The following is a 9,894-nucleotide window of genomic DNA, read 5'->3' as shown; positions in this document are numbered from 1 at the left end:
GACAGAAAAAGACTTTTGCAGAAAACAGAGAAATCTCCCAATGAACGGATAGTTTTTGTGATGAAACACTCCACGCAATCACAGAGGATTAAACAAATTCTCAAGAAACGCTGGGAAATGATAGCCAATGAACCAGACTTTGCAAATTTATTCAAGAATGTTCCCATTGTAGCACACACCCGCGCAAAAAACATTTGGGAAATACTCAAGAACCCACGACGAATTCAAGCAACCAACTTCAAAGGGATGAGAAAATGCCACAACTGTGGTCAATGCAACAACGTCATCGTGAGTAAGGTGTTTCCGCACCCTCACACTGGTAAAGACATTAATCTCAAACACAGTGCCAATTGCAATTCCACAGGAGTGATTTATGCGATTCTTTGCCCATGTGGTCTGACTTACGTGGGAAGAACTTCCAGAAAAATAAAGACCCGCATAATCGAACACAAAAGTACAATACAAAACAGATCCTCTACATCCACTTTAGCAACTCATTGGATTAAGTCATCTCACACCATACCACAATTGAGATTTACAGTGCTAGAATTAGTAGAGAAGCACACAGGCACAGACCATAACATTGCATTATCCCGCAGGGAGACCTTCTGGATTAAGAGATTGGGTACCTTGACACCGGGTGGGCTTAATGATCAGTATGAAATGCTATGCTTCCTATAATGATTCAAAAATCATTGCATATGCCTTGTAAATCTCTCAAATCTGCAGTTGACATTATTAACACATGTAAATAACTTGTATGGTATTCGTGTTCAAGTTTAGTTATCGTTTGAATAGACTTCATTTTTTCTATGTTTTGATTGCACTCATGCAATATATTGTACAGGATTGACACTAAGTTCGTCTATAGTTGACACACCATTTCATTTAAATCGTTTATACATCCACTTTTCATCACATAAATTTCTTGATTTTCCGACTTTTGATACCACGTTATACATTGGATATCACTTTTTTCGATCCTAGAACATAGAACACAGGGTAGCACTCTTGTTACTATTTTTTGGTTTATTTGAGTCATTTCAAAAAACCTCCCGAACTTCAGTAGCGCCACATTATAAATAGAAACTAATGATGGACCGGATGTTGATGCCGGAAGTGATTAGCGGGTCAGAGTTCGAAGCACGCCGTTGTGAGCGAGGTAGGCGTCTTCAAGTTAGCGTTACAATCTCGTACACTGTGCACGCATTGCAGAGGAAAAACAACTTAATTATTTTTGACCAGTTCTTCATTTACTTTTTAAGTGGGAGCATTTGGAAGAACCTTGAAGAATGATAGCAGCAAGGGAGATATAGTAAGGAACGTACGATATCAGAACGGGGTAAGCATGTGGTAGTGTTGATTCTTTATAGCAATGGTTTTCTATTTCACTACCCGAGCCTCAACTTAACGTTGTATATATCCTTTACAGACGGGGTTTGTACAAGCCCCGGTAATTAGACACGGTTGATAGCTGGAGTAACAAGGATAGGGTAAGTGTGAGTTAACGATTGTTTGTCACCAAGTGGATTGGGTCACACGTATAGTCAGGTGATACTTGATAAGGGATATAATCTATAGGTAACGACTCTTTACTTTATTTTTTCACAGTTGATGTGTGTTCAGCATCACATTTGGTTTTTGGTGTAATTCAGCGTTTCAGTGATCACATACGACTGGGTTTTGTTGTCTTCTTATACACATCATCCTTTTATACTTCACACAGTCTATAATACTTTCATGGAAAATAGTGTTAATCCTAATTGTTAAATCATGTACATAGAATTATGAATAACGTTAAATCACATTATTTTCTAGTGCCCCACAGCGGAACTGAAGTGCTAATTACCAGAAAAATTTCGAATTCTAAGGATTTGATTTGTCATAAAAGTTACACTCCCCTGAAGAAGGGTTGTACATGACCCGAAATGCATTGGGAAATGTCGTCATCTTTTTTCTAAATTGATGATTGTTGGCACATGTACAGAGTACAGTTTATCATATCAAGCCACTTATGTTGAGATTTAATTATGTTTTGAATCGTTTATTGTATTTGAAATGCTGGGAGTGAATTAGTAAACATAAAGCAGTACTGGATAACAATTGTATCATTGTTTATTAAGTGCAAAAATTGGGACTATAGTTGTGATAAATTTGATGAAATGATTTGAAACCCTAGGGACACAGGGAGAGCTCCCAGTCAGACCTAGTTGTTTCTAGGTCTCTACAGGGCTGATTCATAAGATATTGTGGGCACAATTCACAACTGGGATGCTCCCAACACAAGTTTGAACTACCTTACATTTGATGTAATTGGATTCTTACATTGTACTTTTAGGGCATAACATGTTTTGTTCTGAATAAGCACTCCATGAGAGGTGGCATATGTTTTCCAGCTCTCTCCCTTGTGTGCATCTTCTGTTAAGCACTCCATGAAAGTGCATGTGTTTTCTAGCTCTCTCCCTCATCTGCTTCTCCCACGGTGCTTTATGTAGCTCTCTTTCCCAAGTGCTGCTCTCGCTCTCTCTTGCTTTTGCCGCTGGCAAACCTACCACCATTTCCTGTGTACTGTGTTTATCACTTCCTTGTGTGCTCTCTTCCCCTTTTACCCTATCCTGCTGTATTTTAATTTGATCAGCCAGTCAGCCACTTCCACCAATGTTTTTCCACCAGTCGTCGGCATTTGCATTTAAAAAAAAACTTAAACTTTCATTTGTTTGTGAGCCTGGAAGATTTAATTTGGTGCTGAGTACTCCACTATACAAAAAGCGTTTTTGTGCACCTACAATGACATTTTTTAACATTTACTGATCTAAGTGGCACCCATCATCTTAAATCGGTCAACAAAAAGCTGAAAATGGCACTTGCATTATTCCGCAGCAGCATGCCTGTTTGGTGATGCATGCAGGCGCCTACATCATAACAAGTGCTAATGCCTATAGGATGGTGCGGCTGGCAATGACAGCTGTATCATTGTACTTTTTTTCTCCCAGTGCCACACTGCATAGGCAAAACCATTTAGCTTTTTCTTGATGTGGCAAGCATCAGCTAAAAGAACATGCAATAGGTGTAGAAGGCAAGACATATTGGCTTTGCTAATGCTTGCTCACATAGTGCTACAAATTGGGAATGGCCTCACAGTAGGAAGGAAGAAAATATATTAAAACACTAATACATTTAGAGAAGGGACATTTTCCCTCCACCTGATGTTTGTTTGGACTCCTAAGTAACTTGATATGACCTTGCAGTCCTTTTTAGGTCAAAGCCTACCGGACATCTTGGGCACATTCCTCAAGCTGACCTAGGAATGCATTCTGTTCATTGTTGACCATTGGTTTTTCGACATGTAACTCACATTTTCTGGCTTTCTATTTGCTGGCTTCAGTTCTTTAAGGCTGTCCAGCTTGAGTTTGTTTCTCCTGTTGCCCAAACCTTGTTTAAAGTATTCTTCTATGAACTCAATTTCTGTAAACAGGCCTTTAAATCTTGTTCTTATCTTGTCACATTTGCTGTGCATACAAAGACAGAGGTCAAATGTCAAGCTGTCTTCCAAGAGAGCTTGATGTTTACTTTTCTTTCTCTGACTCCAGAAGTGAGAGAATGTATGGGACAATCCCGCTAAATATCCATCTGAAATTATTGTTGATGTTTAAGAATAAATCAGAATTAGTATAAATGAAGCACATTTTTTTGTAATTTTAAGTATGGTAGAAATAAATATTTATGATCAAAACACATTAATACACTAAGTGATGAGATTTGCACCCAGTATTGTTTATGTAGTGAAACCTTATTTTGGTGCAAATGTAATGGCAATTTCAATTGAAAATGTGTTGTCTGTAATGGCAGTGCACTGTGCATACTCCATACTAGGCTACTCCACTCTACTCTATGCCCTTCCAATCTATGCCACGCCAATCAATGACACTCCACTCCACTCTACGACATGCAACTCCACTCTATACTCCACCACTCTAGGACACTCTACGACATACCACTCGACACCATGCCTCACCAATCTATGCCACTCGCTACACAACACAACAAGCTACTCCACTCTATGCCCCTCCACTCCACACCACACACCCCACTCCACTCAACCCCACTCCAATCTACTCCACTCCACTAAAGTGTACCCCAATCTACCCCACTCCACTTCGCTGCAGTCTACCCAACCTACTCCACTCCAATATACCCCACTACACTCCACCCAATTTACCACACTCCACTCTACCCCACTTCACTCCAATCTACCCCACTCCAATGTACTCTTCTTCAATCTACCTCTTTTCAATATACCCCACTTTACCCCAATCTACCACCAGTCCACTCCACTACGATCCAATCTACCCCACTCCACTCCAATCTACTCCACTCTACCCCAATCTACCCCACTCCACTCCAACCTAACCCTCTCCACTCCACTCCAAACAACCCTAATCAACTCAATCTAACCCAATCAACCACACCCCACTCCAATCTACCCCACTCCACCCCATTCTACACACTCCACTCAAATTTACCCCACTGTGCTCCAATCCACCCAGTCTACCCCGCTCCACTCCAATGTACCCCAATCCACCCCACTTCAATGTACCCCAATACAACACAGTCCACTACAATCTACCCCACTCCACTTTACCTACTCCAGTCTACCCTAGTCCAATTTATCCCACTCAATTCCAATTTACTCCACTCCACTGCAATCTATCCAACTCCTCTCCACTCTAATCTACCCCACTCCACCAAAATCTAACCCACCCCAGTCTATCCCACTCCACTCCACTCTACGACAGTCCACTCCACTCCAATCTACCACACTCCTCACATATACCCCACTCCACTCCAATCTAGCCTATTCCACCCCAATCCACTCCACCCTAATCTACCCTACTCTAATCTACCCCTCACCAATCTACCCCACCCAATCTACCTCACTCCAATCTACCCCTATCGACTCCATCCAAAACTACCTCACTCTACCCCACTCCAACCCACCGCACTGCAATCCATCCCACCCTACACTACCTCACACCAATCCACCCCACTCCACTCCAAACTTCCCCACTCCAATCATCCCTACTCTAATCTACCCCACTCCATTCCAATCTACCCTACTCTAATACACCTAATCTACTCCACTCCACCCTAATCTGCCCAGTAAAGTTAACTCCAATCTAGCAGTCTCCACTCCCATCATCCCCAATCTATCTCACTCAACTTCAATCTCAACTCTACTCCAATCTATCTTACTCCACTCAACTCCAATCTACCCAGCTCCACCCTATCCCAATCTACCCCACTCCAATCTACCTACTCCAATCTACCCCACTCCACTCTATCCCAATCTACCGCACTTCATTCCACTCCACCCATTCTACCCCACTCCAATTCCCTCTAATCTACCACATGCCACTCAAATCTACCCCACGCCAGTCCAATCTAACCCACTCCACCCGACTCCAATCTACCCCACCCCACCCCAAACTACTCCAATCTTCCCCACTCCAAACTACCCCAGTCTACCCCACTCCATTCTACCCTACAAGAATCCACCCAATCTATCCCACTCCAATCTACCCTACTCCACTCTAGCCCACTCCAATCTATCCCACTCCATTCCAATCTACCCCACTCCACTCCTATCCACCCCACTCCACTCTTCTCCAATCTACCAACTCCACTTCAATCTACACCACAATTTACCACTCCACTCTACACCAATCTACCCGTATCCACTTTACCCTAGCTACCCCACTCTAATCTACCCCAATTTACTCCACTCCAGTCTACCCTACTTGACCTCAATCTACCCCAATCTACTCCAATTCAATCCACCACACACCAATCACACACGTTAATGTACCCAACTCTCTCACTCCAATCTACCTCCCTCCAATCTACCAGTCTACCCCACTGCACCCAACTCCACCACAATCTATCCCCATCTAACCCACTCTATTCTACCCCACTGCACCTTCACTGCACTTTACACCAATCTACCCCACTCACTCTACCCCAATCTAACCATTCCACTCTACCCTACTCCAATCTACTCCACCTATTAACTTTTAGCCATGCTGAGCAGCATCCACAATGGTGGAGAACATGGCTAAAACACCTTGCCAAAGCCAATAGCTCTCGCATAGGTGAGGCGTGTTGGCTTTGCCAATGCTTGTTTATTATTACAGTGGAAGTGTCCCAGGACACCCATTGTGTTCATTTGTATATTATGACAGTGCATGACCGACATGTAATCAATAGAGAAGGATCACTTGTCCTGCAAGACTAGGGTATACAGGTTCTGTTCTCACTAGTCCCAATAAAAAACCCTCATGCACGTGTTATCGATGGTAATTGAAGCGGTATATCTTGATTCTCCGCTAACCCTCACACGTGTGTGCATAATCATTGGGTTTAGTTGTTATGCAACCTCCACCCGGAGGTAATACCCTTCGTTGAGAGCAGTAGTGATCAGTGATTGTGACAGTGAATAAGTGTAGTGAAGTTGTTTAAAAGTCTCTCATTCCCAGATGTTTTATTTTTAATGGTTCTGGGTTTGGAGGCAATAAAATCAAGATAGGTGAATGAGAGTGATTATGACTCTCTCACACTAAAGGTGTGATCAAGGTCGACATCTTTCAGCCCTAGGTTGCTGGTAAGTCAATCGGGCTTTCTTCAGGACCTGGGTGCAGGATGTGTAGAGACCACTGGCGTCTCTAAATGTGATAGGACATCTAGGTATTTCCTAGTGTGCTGTTTAGTCAGAGGAGACGTAACATTATACTGCTCCTTCGAGGTCGCTAAGTACCTGTGAAAAGAAAATGACAAACTAGACAAGGGTAAAGGGGGGAGGCGGGTTTACACAAAACTAGTATACTGGTTTAATACCAGGAACATATAGAATGCCCTTTATGGCATAGCAACTAAAAAATGGCAATACTTCACATGACCATCCCCAACTCTCGGTCAGGGTCGACTCTCCCAGTAATGACGCTTTTTTCCATTATTCAACAATGCGTGATTTTCAAATGGCATGGTTACCCTACTCATTAGTCTTGTCAAGTTAGCGATACCGTTATCATTCCTGTTTAGCCTCATTCTTAGCTCTCATTTATCTATGTGCATCTAAATAACCTTGCTTTCATCAGGCGTGTATTCGTATAGTATACTTCCATTCTGTGGAAAAGTTCTAATATCAATGTGCGTTTCGCTATGGTTGCTATAAGCGCTCCGCTTGGGTGGAAAGGCTTTCCTTATTGATTCAACCTCTCATTTGCGTAATGTAATTGTATTTCTCCATTCACATTATGCCTCATAACCATTACGCGAACTTATAAATGCCGCGTTTCACATACCTTCAGTTGTGGTATTGCTATACCTCATCGGGTTCCCAGTGGGTCGAGGAGGCCTTCAACAATGATAACAGGTATTTCAGTATATTTAAGATTAAAGGGTACGTTCCGGTTATGCCGCTGTTTGTCTCTGTGCTACCTGCAGTCGCTCCGCGCAGTGACTTGTTCTGACGCTTCCACTTGGGTCCGGGAACGTGTCTTCAATTCCGGGGTCGCGTCTTGTGTGGAAACTTTGGCGGCAAGTGTGGAAAGATTACAGCTGGCAAATTGAGTCTTTTTTCTATGTGCTTGCAATGGTGAATACATTTAAAGTGTGTGTTTATTTACAAAAAATACGAATTACGATCTTTCTCCACATTAGGAAGGTCGATTCTAGGGTCTTATTATTTTTATGGTTATGTGGTGGAGGAGATATGTTTACACTTTGGAAATAGCTGCTTCTGAATTGAGTTTGGCATTATAGGCGATATGTCTGATACCCTTCACAAATTCAAATTGAGGAAACTTGGTTTTAAGGGATTATTGTTCGTTAGGTCCTTTCTTATTCGGAAATGGACATTACTATGGCACAGTTATGCACATGTTCTTTGGGTTCTCAGGTGTCCATTCAATAGTACATACTCGCTCTTGGTTTGATCCCTTTGCCGAGTTTTCCCATATGTACTTGAGACATAATTTGGTCTCCATTCTCTTGTAATACTTGTGTCTATCGTTCACTTGTATATATTCCCCCACGGAATGTTATCATTGAGTCCATCTGTGCCAGTTTTAAGTCTGTGCACCCACCTTTGCTCATTTTCGAAAAGGATCCTTTCTGCATTATGGTCTTTGTTACCCAATGTCTCCAGGATTACCCAATTGAGGTCATTGATGGTGTGGCCTGCTTCCAGGTAATGGCTTGACATCTTAGTCGTGCTCTTTTTGCATTTTACATTACTATGATGTTCACATAGCCGCTGCTTGATCTTCCTGCAGATCATACCTATATATCGTTTCTCACATGGACATGTGATCATGTAGATCACATGACTAGTGTTGCAATTGGTATGGTTTATTAATTTCCATGTGAAGTCTGGTAGTAGTTGTATTTCTTTTGTAATTTTAGTTAGCGGGCACACTGAGCAGGATCCACATGGGTAATGGCCGACCACTGGTCGGGCATCCCAAAGTAGGTTGTTTCCGATCGAAGGTTTCCTTGGGGGTGGTCTAGTATGGACCAATATGTCCTTCAGGTTCCGAGTTCTCTTATTGGCAAACCTTGGTTTAGGCCACTTTATGTTTGCTGAAGTCAGTATTCCCCAATTCTTGTTAACAATCTTTTTCAGATTATTACTTGCAGGACCATAGGTAGTGACACAAGTCAATGTCAGTTTCTGGTGATCTTTGGGTAGGTTCCAAAAGGCCCTCTCTATTTTGGTTTCTTGCCCTCTTTTTACACTTTTCAATTACTCTTTTTGGGTAATTTCTCTCCTCAGGTTTTCCGCATAGCTCTCTTGCCTGTTCTTTATATTCAGCTGTTTTGCTGCAAATTCTACGCAGCCTTAAGAACTGGCTGTAAGGGATGTTCTCCCTTAACGGTCTGGGATGAAAACTTTGGTAGGAAAGTAAGCTGTTTTTTGACGTGGGCTTGTAATAGGTCTTTGTAGATTTTGGCCTTCCACATATATGGTAATGTCTAAAAAATCAAGTTGTTGTTTATTTGCTGTATATGTGAAGTTCAGCCATTCATCCTGTGTATTTATCCAGGCGTGGAAATTGCCTAGACTCTCCATATCTCCATCCTAGATCAGGATGACATCGTCAATATAACAACGCCAGAATAAAATCTGTTCGTGGTAGGGATTTGTGGGGTTATTGATGTGCTCCTCTTCAAAATGGCTCACATAGAGCCCTGCTACGCTTGGAGCAAACGTACTACCCATAAATGTTCCATGGCATTGGTGGTACATGGTGTCATTGTACTGGAAGTAGTTTTCAGTGAGAGCCATCTTGCAGCATTCAAGGACAAAGTGCCTTGGTGTTTTGTAATCCCAATCATTGTCAAAGATAATGGTTTCCAGGGTTTCAAGAGTCTTTTGTTGTGGAAGACTCGTATAGAGACTTTCCACGTCGAGCCCTACCAAGATCATATTATCTTCTGAGTAGTAGAAATCTTTAAGAAGATTGAGGAGATCCCTAGTATCTTTTAAATAGGTGTTTTTTTTGTATTAATGGCTTTAGGTATTGGTCAGCAAATTGTGATAGAGGTTCGAGTACCGAACCTATGCCAGATACGAGCGGTCTTCCTGGTGGGGGGTTGCGTGCCTTTTGGGTTTTTGGCAGAGAGTAAAAGTAAGGTATCCTGGGGTTGGCAGTTTCAAGGAATTCTGCTTCCTTTTTAGAAATCCAATCGTTGGTCTCTGCTTCTGTTACCATTAACATAATGGTCCTCTGTAGTCTCTGTGTCGGGTCAGTATGGATCACTCTATAGAACTTTTGGTCAGAAAGTAGGTCCAGACATTGTCGGTTGTAGCCTTCTTTTGTGAGGAGAACCACCCCT

The sequence above is a fragment of the Lissotriton helveticus genome, chromosome 9 (assembly GCF_964261635.1).
Source record: "Lissotriton helveticus chromosome 9, aLisHel1.1, whole genome shotgun sequence".
NCBI classification, from domain to species: Eukaryota; Metazoa; Chordata; class Amphibia; order Caudata; family Salamandridae; genus Lissotriton; species Lissotriton helveticus.
This window is presented reverse-complemented; position numbering follows the sequence as displayed.